General features: G+C 44.1%; 1 protein-coding gene across 1 annotated transcript in view; it reads right to left on the reverse strand.

Moving 5' to 3' along the window:
- T265_09208 (hypothetical protein) overlaps positions 1–16,124 on the reverse strand; it is a gene marked incomplete at both ends in the record, with an annotated part of 125,305 nt that overhangs the window by 82,033 nt on the left and 27,148 nt on the right. The window contains 5 exons of the mRNA XM_009175221.1: positions 190–359; positions 8,565–8,790; positions 8,947–9,113; positions 13,313–13,544; positions 15,325–15,634. The remainder of the gene's footprint in view (positions 1–189; positions 360–8,564; positions 8,791–8,946; positions 9,114–13,312; positions 13,545–15,324; positions 15,635–16,124) is intronic.

Here is a 16,124-nt window from a genome sequence, read left to right on the forward strand (position 1 = left end):
ACCTTGTGAGTAGCCTCTGAAAGTCATTCGTGGGATGATTACTTTGCGAAGTTTTGATGGCCAAAACTTTGATGAACAATGGTAGATAAATACGTACAAAACGATGGCTTATTGAGGGAAAGCTTCTTTAGCAGACTCACAAAATATTCTGTTCCAATTTGTCTATTTGCGGTGCACAGATTCACCTACCTTCACATCCACGTTCATCAGCACCGTCCGGACAGTCGGGACTACCGTTGCACACATTTCCTGGTTGCAAACATACTTCAGAAAATGGACATGGAAGCCAGCCATCAGAGCATGCGCCGCTTCGGAGGACAATTCTTGCGGCACGGAATGCCCCGTCGATTGCAAAACATCTTAACGGTTGGGAGAATCAGATTGAAAAATCAATAAACTACTCGTCACGTGGTTTCTTGCAGTGATTTTCAAATGAATGGGGTTGATCGATTTTTTAGCACAGTGGCGTGCTAACGAACTATGTTAGTGGCATAATAAGACAAGTTAAAACAAATTTCATCATGTCAATGGAAAATGTAAGATGTGGAACGGCAGCAGGATCCCTGAAAAGGAATTAATTCGAAGAGAGATTGTTTGACCAGTGAGCATTCTGTAGCTTGCCGTGTCAGCCATAGTTTAGGACGCGATCTCTCCGAAAGGCGACAACCAAGGAGAGGTCAGGAGCCCAATAATTGTGCTGGATATCAAGCAAATATGTAAGATATCGAGTTCAGAAATAGGGAGTCTGCCTCCCCCCACTTACTAATTTACTGGAATAGAAATGTAAAAAGAACACGAACAGGTTAGTTTGAGTTCAGCCATGTAGCTTACAAGACCAAATGTGTACTTCCTTCCAGAGTCAAGTTTTGGGACAGGATAGCGGACAGATAATTTTGGAAGACCAATAAAATCCCATCAACCCGGAGATCAGATTGGGTAAAATTAATGAAGCTAGGATTCTGGTATTACCAAGACAAGTTATGGTTAGCCACAAGCTCCAACTATTTACACAAGTTAAAGTCACATTTTCGGATGACCGCCACTCCAGTAAAGCATAATAGGCGGCTGATTTTCTGGTAATTTATGAATTTAAATAACTCATTTGAGTTTTTGCACTGGTTGCAACCCACAGAGTGACGAGCGATTGCGCTAGACTGAAGCTTCAAAATAACACTTGCTAATTTTTTGGGGGTCGTGATGAGAAGTCCTTTGTTACAACCGACTCTCCATTGTGCACTGATAAAGGGTACCCGCAGCGTCACATAACCAAGGGGTTGGTTTCTTTTAGTATTCGTTTTTTTGTGGAGCATCACTAAAGTCGCATGGTTGGAAGCACAGGGTCGATTCAAGCGTCACTGCCTTCGTGCATGAATCGGGTCCGCTTTGAACAGTAATGTGATGAGGACCCCTCATAGAGACCTATCTTTCCGGAAACACATGCTTTTGGGCATTAAAATGTCGTATCTTATCAAGAAAGCCAAGGTAACTTTGTGTGGCCAGTTTTCTTCTGATTGGAGACGTACTATTTGCTTACTTACTGTTTAAGGACTTTCATGACAAATCTTTCCTTAACCTTCCACGTGCTAGCAAAGGCATTTGAATGTAAGCCCCTGATCCACCAATATCTCTGGGTTGCAAACACCTTGCCTATCTATGAAGCTGGATAGAATAAAAAAATTTTCATTACATTATGAAGAACCGCAAATCGAGGCCCTTCTCAAACTCATGCGAATAAAAGCACTTATTGGAACCAATGCAAATCTGAGGGATCTTGAAGCGTGTCCACTCAAGCTCACTAGGCAAGTTCCCAATTTGTCAAGATTTGTGGCAAGTGTTGTATTTTTGTCTTTTTAGTTGCACATAAAATGTTGACAAGGCACGGTCCAAAACACAGGCTATCAAGACAGAGTGCGACTGTGATCGGTCCTGAAGTGGCCCTGGTGTCAGAAAGAAAAGTGAACTTCACGATGAGGATGGTATTGGGAAAATAAAGAAATCGTTCGGATGTGGCGCCCTTTCGGTGCTCAACTGCGATGCCACCCGAAGGGAGCACGAGGACTGGGATACTGCCAGGTTGCCTAAGCCTAGGCAGGAAAAGTCGAGATGCAGAGGCCGGGTTCGAATCATGTAACTTCCGGTCAGTAGGTTCGCGCTCAAGCCACTTTACTCAACTCGGAAAGGGGAATTATTTTGAATCTGGTGTTTACGGTCGAGAGCCAAAATGAATACCGCAAACAATGAGAAAAAGAGCAACCCAATCGGTCAGTACTCAGACTCTCGTCTCACTTTTCAAGATCTTACGAGTCCGTGAGTAGTCCTACTGTTTACTGCAACTTTGCTTGAATTTGAACAGACTTGTTGCCCTGGCGCACTTATTGAGGGGCTGGGGTCTCTGAAGAAAACACATGGTTCGATCAATAGCGGACAGTTCGTTGCCTTAAATGCGATATGCCAAAGGACGTCTGGAGGTTTATCGTCTAACCTACTCTCCGAAGCGCGCATCACGGAAACTATCATTCGTAACAGGAACATACAGAATATATGTTTTTGGTCAACTCTTTCTTTGATTACAGCAATATGAAGAATTTTCAGCAACCTTATGAGTAGTGTAGTACAAAACATGAACACACTTTTAACTCGGTATATTTTGGAGATCAATGATTTAATCTTTCACAGACTTATCAAAATTTTCCAACAAGGTGGGAATCAGCTTTACTGCCAATACGACTGCATCTACAGAGTTTCTCCGGGAGTGCCATTCACAATCAATGTTCTTCCGCAGGCTCGTTCGGACTCGAGTTCCTGCTATGCGCTTAAAGTTTCGTGCCTGAGATAGATTTATCGCCAAAAATAACGGCCTGATTTCCCTGTCCCACTAACGGTCTTGCCGGATCGGTCGAGGATGATGATCGTATGCTATGTGTTGTTAAGTTAACCAGATCTCGTTTCCTATCCCTGTGCTCCGCCGGTCGGTCGTTCCGTGTGCGCCTGTAGTGGCAAAAGGGAGCAGGTACCAACGAAGCACGTTACCAACAAGGATATCTTTCCTGAACACTGTAGGCGAAGTCTTAGAGAATTCGCATTCCATTGGCTGTACAGTGCTGAATCAGTTCTGTGAAAGAGCGGTATGGCAGTCGCTCACACAGAGACGGTGCAAGCAGATCATGTTCACTCGATATGCCGACGAATGAGCGCAACGTTTGGGTTAAACTAGGGAGTTTGCACCGAAGTGACACGGGTTGTACGACGTCCATGAGGGAGAATGTGTTTTTTTCATCAGCAAGGTCCCTCATTGTTGACAAAAAGCCGTAGGAAACACGAAAAATGTCGTGAAGCTATGACCTCATGAATGCACAAGGGCTAACCATATCTGTACACACAGCAATTGCGCAGTTGTCGGTGTGGCAAAGGATGGCTTTGATTCAAAGCTACTGGCTATTCCGGCTCATGACTACGAGGAACGTGACGGAAGCGAATCGAAGCGTTACGAGATCGACAATGAAAACAGGTCACCGGCAAGTTTGTTCAGCATGAAACACAAACTATATAGCATCGAAAATCATTCATATACAATGGATTCGCTCATTGTAAACAGAGAAATGAAGGTCGGCGTGTTGTTGCCGAAAGTTCCGTTTTGACGGGTTCCGACTGAAACACATATGACAAATCAAAATGAATGACTGAGTTACGACAGTCTCAATAGTTAGATGATAAAGCAGTTGGTTGAAGCAGAGTCAGTGTGCGGGGTTCACTTCAGGTAAAAGTACAAGTAGCTAGCGTTTTAGGCCTTTTAGGTCTGCGTGCCAATGTCTTTGAGGTGGCCACAATCATTCGTTTGCATAAGAAAACTTTGAGTGATTTCGTAGGCAGTGAAAGTATCGCTCACTTTGTAGTAAACACGTGGAACAATGTGGTATCACAGTGAGGCGTTATCTTTCCTGGAAACTATCCAAATTCCGTTTTGGGCAAGTTGATCAACTCTCAAACTAATTGCACGACAGAATCTTATTCATCCGTTTCTGTCCAATTTTTGGGCCGGCGATAAGATCAATTCGTCATCTGCAAGTGTTGGCAATGCAGGCAGAGGATTTTTTCGTCTCGGAGTCAGGATTTCAAGCAATGTTCAGTAATCAGAAGGCTCACAGATTTTTGAGATTACCTATCTGCCTACATTTTGAAAAAGCATCCCAAATATTTGCCCATACTTGTACGTTATCGTAAATGACCGCAGTGGTTGTACTGAGCTGAGTGGAATTCATTCAGTTCTGATTCACTCTGCCTTGGTAGCTGCTGTGGTGAATGAACCAATACCTGGTTGGTCACACATACAGTAACAGACGAGCCCAAAAGACGTTGGATCATACTGGTTCACAACTCATACATGTGTGAGCAAAACCTCATTCTCTGGTCGACGGAGACACACGTGTTTGTGTAAGGCCAGTCGGTATGGGTAGCGCGAACAAACGTATTGCACTGCCCAGTATCACTCGAGTTCTTGAGCTTAACCCTGAGACGATAATGTATAATTTCTATGGAAGGTTAGGACAGTTGTAAATTCAGTCTCCCCCGGAATTAGGTTTCGTGGCATCACGACTGCGGTAACACCTACAAACAAACCCAATTTTAAGCCCACATGAGTAATATCTTGAGCGTCAATTACGAAACGAAGACCACAAAGACTGGCATGGTTAAACCAACAAAAACTGCCATGGTTACTGATACATTTGTCCGCGTTCGACCGGAGAGTAATATCCTTTTTCGGAAACTCATGTTCCACTGTTTGTGATGACATCCGGTGCGTAAACTGAATTTTCCGTTACACAAGCGGTAGAAATGGGACATAATAGAAAACAAAGGACGGATTTCCAATCTGGGTCCTTCAGTAGGTACTGAAGCGCACTGTTTCCACTCACCTCTTCCGAATTTTGCCTACACAGATGTTGTGGAACTGCAACCTGGCAGAATTCTCTGATTTGGAAACCAATTTGGTGTGAACGGTGAAGTCAGCTGAATTTTAATTGGACAACTACTTCGTGATTTTGTCTCATTGGCTCTGCTGAGTGACTTGATACGGTTGATTTCAAATGAAACATAAGGTTGACGAGAACTAGGGGAATGCGGCTACCTGATAAGCCCCAAGGAGGGGCAGACCGACAGTGAGCTGTCAAGGCGCTTTTGGTTGAGTTGTCTCCTCAGGAATTGCAAAAACCGTTTGCAACGGGTGCCTATTTGCGGTGGTCAACATTTTCCACCCACTAGAAAATGACTGAATTGAGTTTATTTTGAAAAGCGTGCCACGATTGGTTCGCTGTTTTTGAAGCTGGAATTTAGCTACGGTACATGTGGTGTATTAGTGCATCACCTTCTAAGACCAGGTTTTTGTCCTGCTGTTATATTTTCCACCGTGCTACCTCCTCGTAAACTCAACCTCTTGAAGGAAATGCAGTTTTCCGATTAGGATAGCTTTAAACTTCAACACGCTCGTTTTGCATTAAAACCCCCCACGTGTTTAACAAGTTCAGTGTACTTCTCAAAACAAGTGTGTAGGCATACTCTATCAGGCATTTTCTAGCCTCTGAAAGTTCCGGTGTGAGCTTAATTTTCTCCTTTGTTGGAAATTCTACAGCTTTCTACTAACATTCGAAGGCGAAGATCAAAGAAAACGATCGGATTTTGAAGGACACTGCAAAAAAACGGCGTGACCACCTCTGGCTTTCTCTGGAAATTTCTCCGTACTTATTTTTCAGGGCGATTTTGGCGTACTTGGACTGAAGGCCAGACACAAAGCAGAATTTTCCAATCTCGGAAATATTCACAAATCTTGACGCCGTTGTTGTATAAAATAAGTAACAAACAGGCAATATATTGTTCCGTTATACGTCTACGTCAGATCACAGGCAAGAGAAGTTTATCAAACATCTTTGGTTTAGTATCCATACTCGGTGCCCAACCGAATCGATTCTGTACAAACATTGCGAAGATGTCCAATAGTACCCCCACTAAAACATTGGTGCTTGATTTGTGGGTTCTGAACAGGTTTTAAAAATTCATATAAGGATTTCGTCTCAAATTGGAAGTCGAATAGCGGAGTGTGCCCCATCATCCTCGATGTAATTTGTCCGCGTTGCTCCGGTTTGCTGGTCGGAAATATGTGTGTTCAGGCCTCCATGAGGGTCACATTACAAGCTAACCGTGAATGACTGCTATTCAGGATGTGATACTTCGATACAAGGTGCACTTATTCGCAACATGGGTTTCAGGATGACGAAAAGAGTGTGCTTATGTAACCAAATGCAGGCTGTGAAAGTTGGTAACAAGGCCGATGGGGTACTAAAATCGAAACAGGCAAAATCTAAAAAAAACTCCGTTTACTCAGAGGGTCACTGTTCAGCAAGCGAATGCCGGATAAACGCAGATACGTGTCTGACCATCCAGAGGTGATGTTACTTTTGAGGATAGATGGTCAACTAACTTGGAGCCAAATCTGGGATCTATTTCACAAACTGGCTGTTGTAAAATCAACTCGGACCAGCAGGGAAACCAGAAAATCAACTCCAAGTAGAAAGTGCTATGAAGGCGGGGATTTGCACTTTATTGAGAAATGGTGTTCTAGTTCCATTCATCCATCTAATCCATTCTTTTCAAGTCCAAACCCTGCTCTCCCGCTTCTTCAGTTGCCATTACTTTTGCCCAATCGATAAAGCAGACGATAGGTAAAGTACACAAATTTCTTCGGGATGAAATCGCAATGGAAGCTTTCTCTTCAGAGGGATATCCAGAACCCAGGACAGTTTAATGAGAAACCGGAGCATTGGCATACCGAAATTTCTGACCAACTGAGAGCGCATTCCTTCAGCATGCTGATGGCTAAACTGCTGTCCGTCAGCAAGTCTTGCCTGCTTGTCACTTCCATTTAGTTTGGTCGGTCTTCTGTTGCATATAAATTTACATTTACTTTCATGATCAACGCCTACGCACATATGAAAAGACCACTGATTTCTATCGCTGGAGCAACGTCTTCCATCTTAGAGTTGTCCGATCCCATTTCATCCTTGATTCAGGACAACACAGTGATACTGCTTGAAAAGCTTATAGAAAATTTGATTCGCCTGGTTCGCTCCTGCAAGAATGGATAAGTACAATTCTTTATAAATAATCCGCTGTTCGGGAAGTGCTTCCTCAAGCATAACTGGTTAGATCGTCGTGTCTCTACCTTGTTCAAGTTTCCCGAAGAATTTTGTCATCCACATCATGATGACGAGGCTAATCAGAGACTAGAAGGGATCAATTCACATAAGGAATCACAGTAAAGTGTGGTACTGGTAGACGGTGGCCGAAGGTCCCGTCTACCAGTGCCACAGTGGGAGAATACATGCAAAAGACGCTCACTAGTAAGTACATTTTGTTTATGAATAACTGGGAGAAATGGCCATCCTAACCTACCGCTTTTCAAAAAGACTGAAAAACGCTTAAAAAGATAACTGAGGAAAGAAGTAACAAAGTCCTGATGTCGAAACGATCAATCGATCGTCACAACCAGGACTGTTACTAGGTCGCTATTCAATGAGTCGGGCACACCAATCACATCGCTTAAGTGTGAACACGTTCACCTGTTCATACATGAAAATTCAAATACGTCCAACGTGCGTTGGTGGAGCAGTGGTTACACGCTCGCCTCGCATGTCGCATGTCCGAGGTTCGAGTCCCGGCACGGCCATTGGATATGCACCGCTGCTGGGCTCTAATAAGAGCGAAACTCGAGTTCTTTGGCGTGGACTCGCCGGCAGAACAAGAGGCGACCGTTCAAACGAAACGATACCTATCGACCAGCCGTCATACAGTGCAGTCGATCGATACCAAACCTGGAGGAGTTCACTTCCTCAGACAAATATTTGCTAATACCGAGAGGACTTACAGACACGTAGACTAGGGAAGATATGTCAAGTTGTTATCGGTGTCGAAATTATCATTAGTTTACAATGCGTATACACATGAAAGTGATAAAATCGAATCCCTCTTTCCAGAATGCAAGCTAATTTCTACCAGTTCGGGTGTTCGCTTGTGCACAGCAAGAGCACTAATCACGTTTGTTTCTGTTTGTTAGCTGAACGAAAAAATAGACAACGGTAAAGTCGAGTCTTCTTATGCGGAAATAGAAGTAATACTACCTTACGCCTAACCAAGCATTTTGCGTAACATTTTGTGGTTGCATCTGATTTTCCTCGGGTTTTGTGAAAAGCAGGTAGCCTGTGACAGTCAGCAGTGCTTCGAATCGCGGTTTAACACCGCCATCATTCTCATCCACCGAGTTACTCCTAACGTGGTTGTACCGTGTAGTGTAGTAGCGCACCGGTTTTAGTGAGCAATTGGTCGTGACAGTGGAGAAACCGGACGGCATGCTATATTAAAAGGAATCTTCACTTGTTAGCAGAAACTTCGTTTCATGAAATAACCTTCTGCTAAATCTAATTCCAGACATATTTTGGACTCCATTGGGGTATCACGAACACGCATGCATTAATCAGAACTAACGCAATTCGTATAATGAAATCAAATCCACGTACCTTATTTGTGATCCATTCAGACTTTCAGGAAGACCTCGGAAGGCATTGATCGTCAGCGTGGTGCTGTTGGGTCGATAGAATTTGAGACGTCCAATCAGAACCGGATCTGGTTTACTATGAGCATCAAATTTGGGCGCCAAACCCGGTAAAGTCGATCGACAGTGAATTGAAAAGGGTTCCATTGGGCGCACAACGATATTTGTTGGGAAGACTACCACTCCAGCATCTGAATGATTGAGGGTGAGAATTTGACAGGCATTGAAGATTTACGCTTAAAAAATCCAATAGGAGTCAATTTCTAGACTGGATACAAACCGAACCATAAAAAATCGATTGATCGCAAGGCGTCGTCCAGATATATGGAAGAAATTCTGAAACGTACTGCAAAACTCGGGTCCCTCATCCGAGTTGTCCGTACAGTCAGGTACACCGTTGCACACACGTTCAGTGGGAATACATTCACCTGACCGACACTGCGACTGAGCGGGTCCACATGAGTGAGTCAAGTAGATCGTGATGTATTTGGTCGAAACACCTGGTACGCGGCACCTACAAAATAGGGAGATGGGAAATCTAAGTTTTTTTTCTGTGGACACGGAACAAGCTGCATGTTTAATAGATGTCATACAGTAATCCTAGAGGCGAATATTTGGGGGAGGAGCTATGCACGAACATTTAGTGTGGACACATTGAGTTTGCGTCGATCTTGGTTGTTCCGACAGGTAGCCACTTATACAGTCTAGTATCCCTAAGTGTTCACCCGATAATTTGTCCCGTCATTGAAGCCAGCCTATGCTTAAAGGTCAAGAAGCACCGTACAGCTGTTTAGCATTGGTTGTCGATCAGGTGGCTGTTGATCTGTTCGCCCAGTTGGCAATGGGCTTGCAAACGTTTCGTCACCATATGGGGAGACATCATCATTGCGCAGTTGACGATGATGCGCACAGATGATGTCTCCTCGTGTGGCGACGAAGCGTTTGCAAGCCAATTGTCAAGCTCGGCGAACAGATAAACAGCCACCTGATCAACAACCAATAAACTCACCCGAGTTACCAATATTTCAACACATTACCAGCTGTTTGGCAATCATCAGCTTCGCGCATCACATGAAACTCCTGCACTGAGTTTTCAAAGCGCAACGTCCAGCCAAGGACACTAGTGTAGCGGTGATACTTCTGTTGGAGGAGGCATGCGAGTAGTATGTTTTCTTTTTGTAAATTCGCTTTGCGTATCTTGAAAAGGGAGATCTGTTGCGGAATTTGTGGAGTCACTTTGTAGCATTTGCTTGGATTTGAGCAACAGCCAACGAATATCCAGGAAAGTTCAGGAAGACCCGTTCAAGCGGAAGGTGGATATTTAGTTTTTGTAAACAAGATGCATATGAGAATTTTGCTTCCCCGTCCAATAGTCTAACCGTTCAGTTGGCGTTTTCTAATAAATAACTCTACAGTGAATGCCTTCTTCCTAACTAGTATGCATCAGTCACCAAACATATATTCGCATCAAAATGTAACTCATTCAGTCGCCTCGGATTCTTCAATTTGATGACAGTTGATCATCACAGCATCGGTGTGACACGTTTTAAGTTATATTAGGCATTTGCTTATATCATGCTGAAATTTACGCGTGTGCTACACTTGACTGATATTTTCCATCCAACATCATGTTTGAATTCGTTGTTGCTTGCAGTCGTTTGAACGAGGGATAGAAGCGGTCTGGCTGAGAGACAGAATGTCTCGTTACGAACGAAATAGTGATCTGTCAGTGAAGATGGTATCTCACCACACTTACTAGATGTTCACCCGTTCGCCAAACTCGTAAATTGGTTCGCCAACGTTTAACCATCAATCTCGCTGACATTTTCAGTAGTCTGTTGGATGGTGGGTGCAATTTCGAACTGGGTAAACCCGAATTTCTTTTGCAGTTGGTAGTCTGGGCTGCATTTTACACGTTTGTTGAAATGGAACTCTTTCGTGTGTTCGCATTCTTCCTCGGCTTCTGTCCGGGTCAGTATGTGAGATTTGTTCCGGTTGAGCTCATGCCGATCCGCTATTCAGGCACGAAGACCACTGAAAAATTGATCGTTCCTCTTACCATAAAGTTCACTTCTTGCCCAATTCATTTTCTGCAAACGTCGCATTGAATCAGTCATGTGACAGTGACTATTCTATCGTGTTTTGCACTCAATGTTGCAAATGATGACATTTCTGTTCCACTGGAATAACCTTCTTCAATTTTGGGCGGTAATACTCGTTAGAAGAGTCGCTCCTCTTTTCTGATTAGTTTTCACAAACTTTGGATCGTGTACCAGATGTCACAGAATCGGTCGAAATCGGTGAGATTGTAGCGGACACTCCCATGTCCCCTCAACCAGCTTCACCTAATTTGTCTATTACATGCGTGCTCACTAGATCACGCGACTTATCCGCTACACAAGTAAACAAACCACGTGACAAACGTCGTTCCGCCCGCAACCTTGACCGACAACAATTCGGCTCCTGTCTTGTACGCATCGGAACGATTCATGCTTTATACACACTTCAAACTTCCCTATATATAGGAAGAGACAACGCATTCAGCACGCACAGACTCGCAGGCGCGCAGAAGGCGATTTAGTGTATACCCCGTGATTACCACACTTTTTGGACACGGGAACCACTGTCACCCTACGGCTGGTTGGGACGGTCTGCTTAAGCTTTGATCCAGGTAGACAAGCGCTCAGCATCGGTGACGGCAACGTCAGTGTCAACACTGATGGCTCTCCGTACAACCACCAAGTTTATCCAATTATACTAACTATACCTAAAGTCACCAAGTGAAAGTGAGAGAACTTTGAGCCGGACGGTCGCAAGCATTCTGAGGCCCTTACACCTTCAAGCGCCCAGTCAGATAGGCTGAAAAGAAATTGCCAAAGGACGCCGTTGGCATCGATCAGGCGCTGTTTCTTGCGATGCCTGTTGACTTGCTCCACATTTTGTATTGCTCTTTATTTTATACATGCTGCAAACCGCTTCTACGAACTACTGTCAACCACAGTAAAGACTCTTATTAGTGCATATACCTTCTGAGTTGTATTATGGCTATCATTATCTGTGCACTAATAAGATTACGTAATCTTGTGACTGTCCAAGCCACTGCCACTGAACTCGTTTTACCTCAACTTTAGGCACGGAAGAAATTAGTCCAGTCTCTCCAGCTGAGCTGCCCCATTTCTCGTATGTCGTCCGAAAGTAGCACACGCCATACTATATCTCCCAAACAACTGAGACGAATGATTCTGTTGTGTGACCTTTGACCTCACCAACACGCAGAATTTCCCACCCAGGCCCAAAACTGGCACACTTTCGTCACCTCTGATTCTATACACGGTTTTTTGGCCAGAGAGGGAACCTGTTGGGACACTTAGGCCCGAGTTTCGCGTTTCGTGAAGCTCACCAGATTCGTAAAGGTAACTACTCACAAGGTTGCTGAAAATTCGTCGACGACCGGTTTCGCCCTTCTTGAGGCTCATCAGGCGGGCACAGCTCCCGAGTTTCCGTCAAATTTATGTTCTACTTGAACCCAAATTGGACTGTTTTCGAGAAATACACTCATTTGCGAATAAGTTCGGTTTTTACGAGAGTCTCAACCGAATCTCTCGTTTATGATATTCTTCTCGTGAACTGCGCCTACCTGATGAGACCCAAGAAGGGTGAAACCTGTCGTGGGCTGTCGAGGAGTTTTCAGCAATCTTGTGAGTAGTTTTCTCCATGAAAATATACTGCGATATCTCGAATATAGTGCCAACTGAATCATGACGCGGTCTGTGTGCAGCACATTCAGTTGTAGAATCGAGAAACGAGAGATTCAGTTGCGTCTCTCGTGAAAACTAAATTGATTTGCAAATGAGTGTATTTCTCGAAGCCCAGACTATTGTTTGTTGTGTGACCTTTGCCCTCAGCAACACGCAGACTCACATCCAGGCCCATAACAGGAACCGCTGGGACACTTAGGCCCGAGTTTCGGGTTTCTGACGCACACCGGATTCGATTCAACAATCCGTCGTCCCATTTTTGCTCTGGAGCGCGCGCGACAAAAGTTATCACTAGCTGATGAGAGAGCGGTATCATCGTGCTCACCTCTCATGTTATACACCTGGAATTCTAATTCAGATGGGATATGCGCTGCTGAAGTTCCCTAATAGGAGCGAAATTCCTGCCTGTTGTTTACTTGTTCAGCATCGATCTTGAGTGATCATGACAAGACAAGAGATGTCCCACATTTGAGAAAGGCTCTAAATGGTTGCTGACTAGGTCACAACAAATAAGTGTCGACATCTCCTTTAAAACAATGAATTTTAGGATATGACTCCCGGGGAATCGTAATGATGGCTGAATTGAACCAGAACCGATATGCAGCCGACGTCATTTAGGTAGGGCTTTCTACCTTTCGCTGCTGAATGCGGTCAACATTAAAGCGTTATGGATGGAGTCTGTAGTGTGGATGGAAAGATTTGGCGTTTCTAGTTTGTCCACTTAGGGGAGGCTGGAGGTTTGCAGTTTAAACTTTCACCAAAATGCCCCATGTGCAAAGATGGGAAATATATGCATGGAGACTGGAGAAAGAATGAGAATGCCTTTTTTAATTACTGGAAGGATTTTCATAGTACCGAAGTGTTCGCAACTCTGGGGGTCGATCTACATGCCATGTTACCATGCATTCCCAGATAGCGTTCATATACTTCAGCCTATACTGAAATAACAACTTACATTATACGATATCCATTATACACGTCGGATAGACCCTGTGGAGCAGTGATAATGAGTCTCGTGGAATCCGGTTGAATGACTTGAAAACGATTGTCCGACTCAACATGTACACCGGGAGCAAATTCAGCGACCGGTGAAGTTCCAGGAAGCGGCGATTGACACTCGATTTGAAACGGAACGAACACAGGGCTGTGAATCACTTCAGGACGGTCCATAACATCGTCTGGGCGCGCTGTAGCGAGAACAGAATGAAATGAATTTCGGACAGTTAGGTATGAGCTAGAGAACGTTTAGAGCTCGAGGGGAGTTCTGGCAAATGAAGTAATCTTCTTGCTGCGAAGTTACCAGCACACACTGGACACGGAAGTAAATATTGCATCCGCACCGAGCTATTGAAAAGGGAACATTCTCAAGCATTCTCTTGAACTTTCCTGGACGTTCAGAGGATATTAAGGAACAATGCAGGAACACTCAAATTGGTTCCACAATTTATGCAGTAACGTTCACTTTCCATCAGATGTGGTGACGGAGCTTGGACGCAAAACCATGGACTACTGGCATAACTCATCAGTAGTATACACCGTCACACCGGCAGTTCAGGCTATAGTCGGGTTGATCCCGTTAGTTGACACCAAACAGTTAAGCCGATGACGTGGGATGGTTCCAGGCTACTGTTTTCGGACTCTCATGATCGTGTGAACGACAGAGTCGGAACTATAACGGTGCTCATGCCTTTCAGCTTCTATTGGGAGAAACAAGCGTCCCTTGTTTATAATTTCAAAGCCAGACGGGAATGAAATTCATTCGGCGTCTATAACTTTTTACTGAGTAATCAGACTCCCAACTGGGCAGTGGCGTGCGGTGGAAGTTGATTAATTTCCCTGGAAAACCGTTGGGAACCAGCGTTGTTTCTAAGACCCGCTCTCGACGAATGGAGTCAGCAATTAGGTCTGATGAAGTTGGACCAACTTCATGGGAATCTTCCTTTGCAGAATAAAAGGGTGAAGGTGGAAATTTATGGAAATTGCCCAGTCCGCATGACCTTGCAGTACACCGAAGGCCTACAAGTGCTCACCTGGGTGCCTGGCAATAAGAATATCCAAAAAACCCCAAGACTGTCACTAGTTTCTGCCTCGAAGAACACTGAAAGCCTGTATATCGTTCATGCATTCAAAACGTTTACCAAGTATAGTCTTGGAGACCAGATCAGAAAGCCGTCCATTAATCATGCCTAAAAAGATCTGCTAGTTAATTCCAGATGGACTATCCATTGCTACTCCATCAATTTGATTTTTCAAAATTCAAAGCATATGTTTTCAGTATATCGGCGAGTCAGGTCTCTCAAGTATACTAAGGGGTACATGTGGGAATTTGGTGGCCGGCGAACTATTCTATAGTCTCATGCAAAGGCGAATAAAAAGTACTGCCGCTGAAGAGAAAGAGACGAACCGTTAAAATCCTGCAGCCGTTGTATTCCCAGTCTACTCTGTCATTCCCACCCTATCATCAAAGCAAACCGTTCCGGTGCTTACCAGAAAAGAATATCTGCCCCAAATCAAGTTGTCATGTTACTGGTAGATTGACGGAATACCCTTCTCAGCTTCTGACTTTTTGAGAGGCCGAATATCCAATAGTACAAAATTTGTTCTTCTTCTGCTGGCCTCAATAGACCACTTGCCTGATGAACTTTCACAAATGTTGGTAGACAAATTCATGCAAACGAGCGACATATGGGCTCTGGATAACTGATTCCACTTTGGTCGGGTAATATCGTTTTTCAAAACATTACCGATATTAATGAGTGCACGTCACCCAGGTGACATGCATGCACAATGCAGAAACAATACGTGCAGGTGGCATTAGCAGCGGTTGGTAACACGTTTTTCTCAATGAATCTGATGATTTGTCTGTTTGCCGTGAAACATTTTACAATTTATTTAACCCAAAAACATTTGAATCTGTCAGCAGGAGACGCAGTTTTACCAAATGAGGTTAGCTAAACGGAGACATACTTGGCTGGAGATCTGGTCTTATTGTAGCATTCGAAGAGATATCCGTGCCTGCAATTTGTGCCTTACAAAGATAACGTCCCACATCGTATGGCGTGAAATCTGGTATGAAAAGTTCACTTTGACGTCCAATGATTTGACCATCTTTCATCCATTCGAATTGAGCAAACGGGGGTTCAGGTGTCACCACACAGCGAACTCTCACTGCGTCTCCATAACGAAATATCAATGGGTCTTGGATGATCGAAATGGAATAGCGTCCGTTCACTTCCGGGCTGTCAGTAACTTTTCCCGAAGCAGTCAGTTCCACACTCTGTGAAGCAGGTTAGACAAAAAAAACAGAGTAAACAACAATATATTATGCGCTACACTGCTGTACAGCTACATAGGTTCATAAAGACTGGTGATCCCTCCACTGCATTTGGTGCGAAAAAGGGTAAGCTGTTACAGCTTTGTGTGGAACATCTGATTCCGACAAAACTGCGTTTTCAGCTTAATCTTTCAATTCAGATTCTATCCGGGTTGGATAACATACGCTTTCGTAATGTTTAATACTACCTCAAGTAGTTCACAAGGTATTCACACAGCATTTGTGTGTCCTTGAAGTTTTGTTTCCCTGGTGCAGTTGATTCTCGTCTGATGCGTTGTGACTTTGCATTATTGACAACAGTCAGAATACTACTGACACTGATGAATCTAGAGCGAACCCGGTACCTTTCACATTTGAAAAGGAGCCATGCGCAAACTAGGACAACCCAGTGCTGAAGCAATGCAATTGAATTCAGTAGTATGGCACCAATCAA

Source organism: Opisthorchis viverrini (genome assembly GCF_000715545.1).
Source record: "Opisthorchis viverrini unplaced genomic scaffold opera_v5_266, whole genome shotgun sequence".
Lineage (NCBI taxonomy): Eukaryota > Metazoa > Platyhelminthes > Trematoda > Opisthorchiida > Opisthorchiidae > Opisthorchis > Opisthorchis viverrini.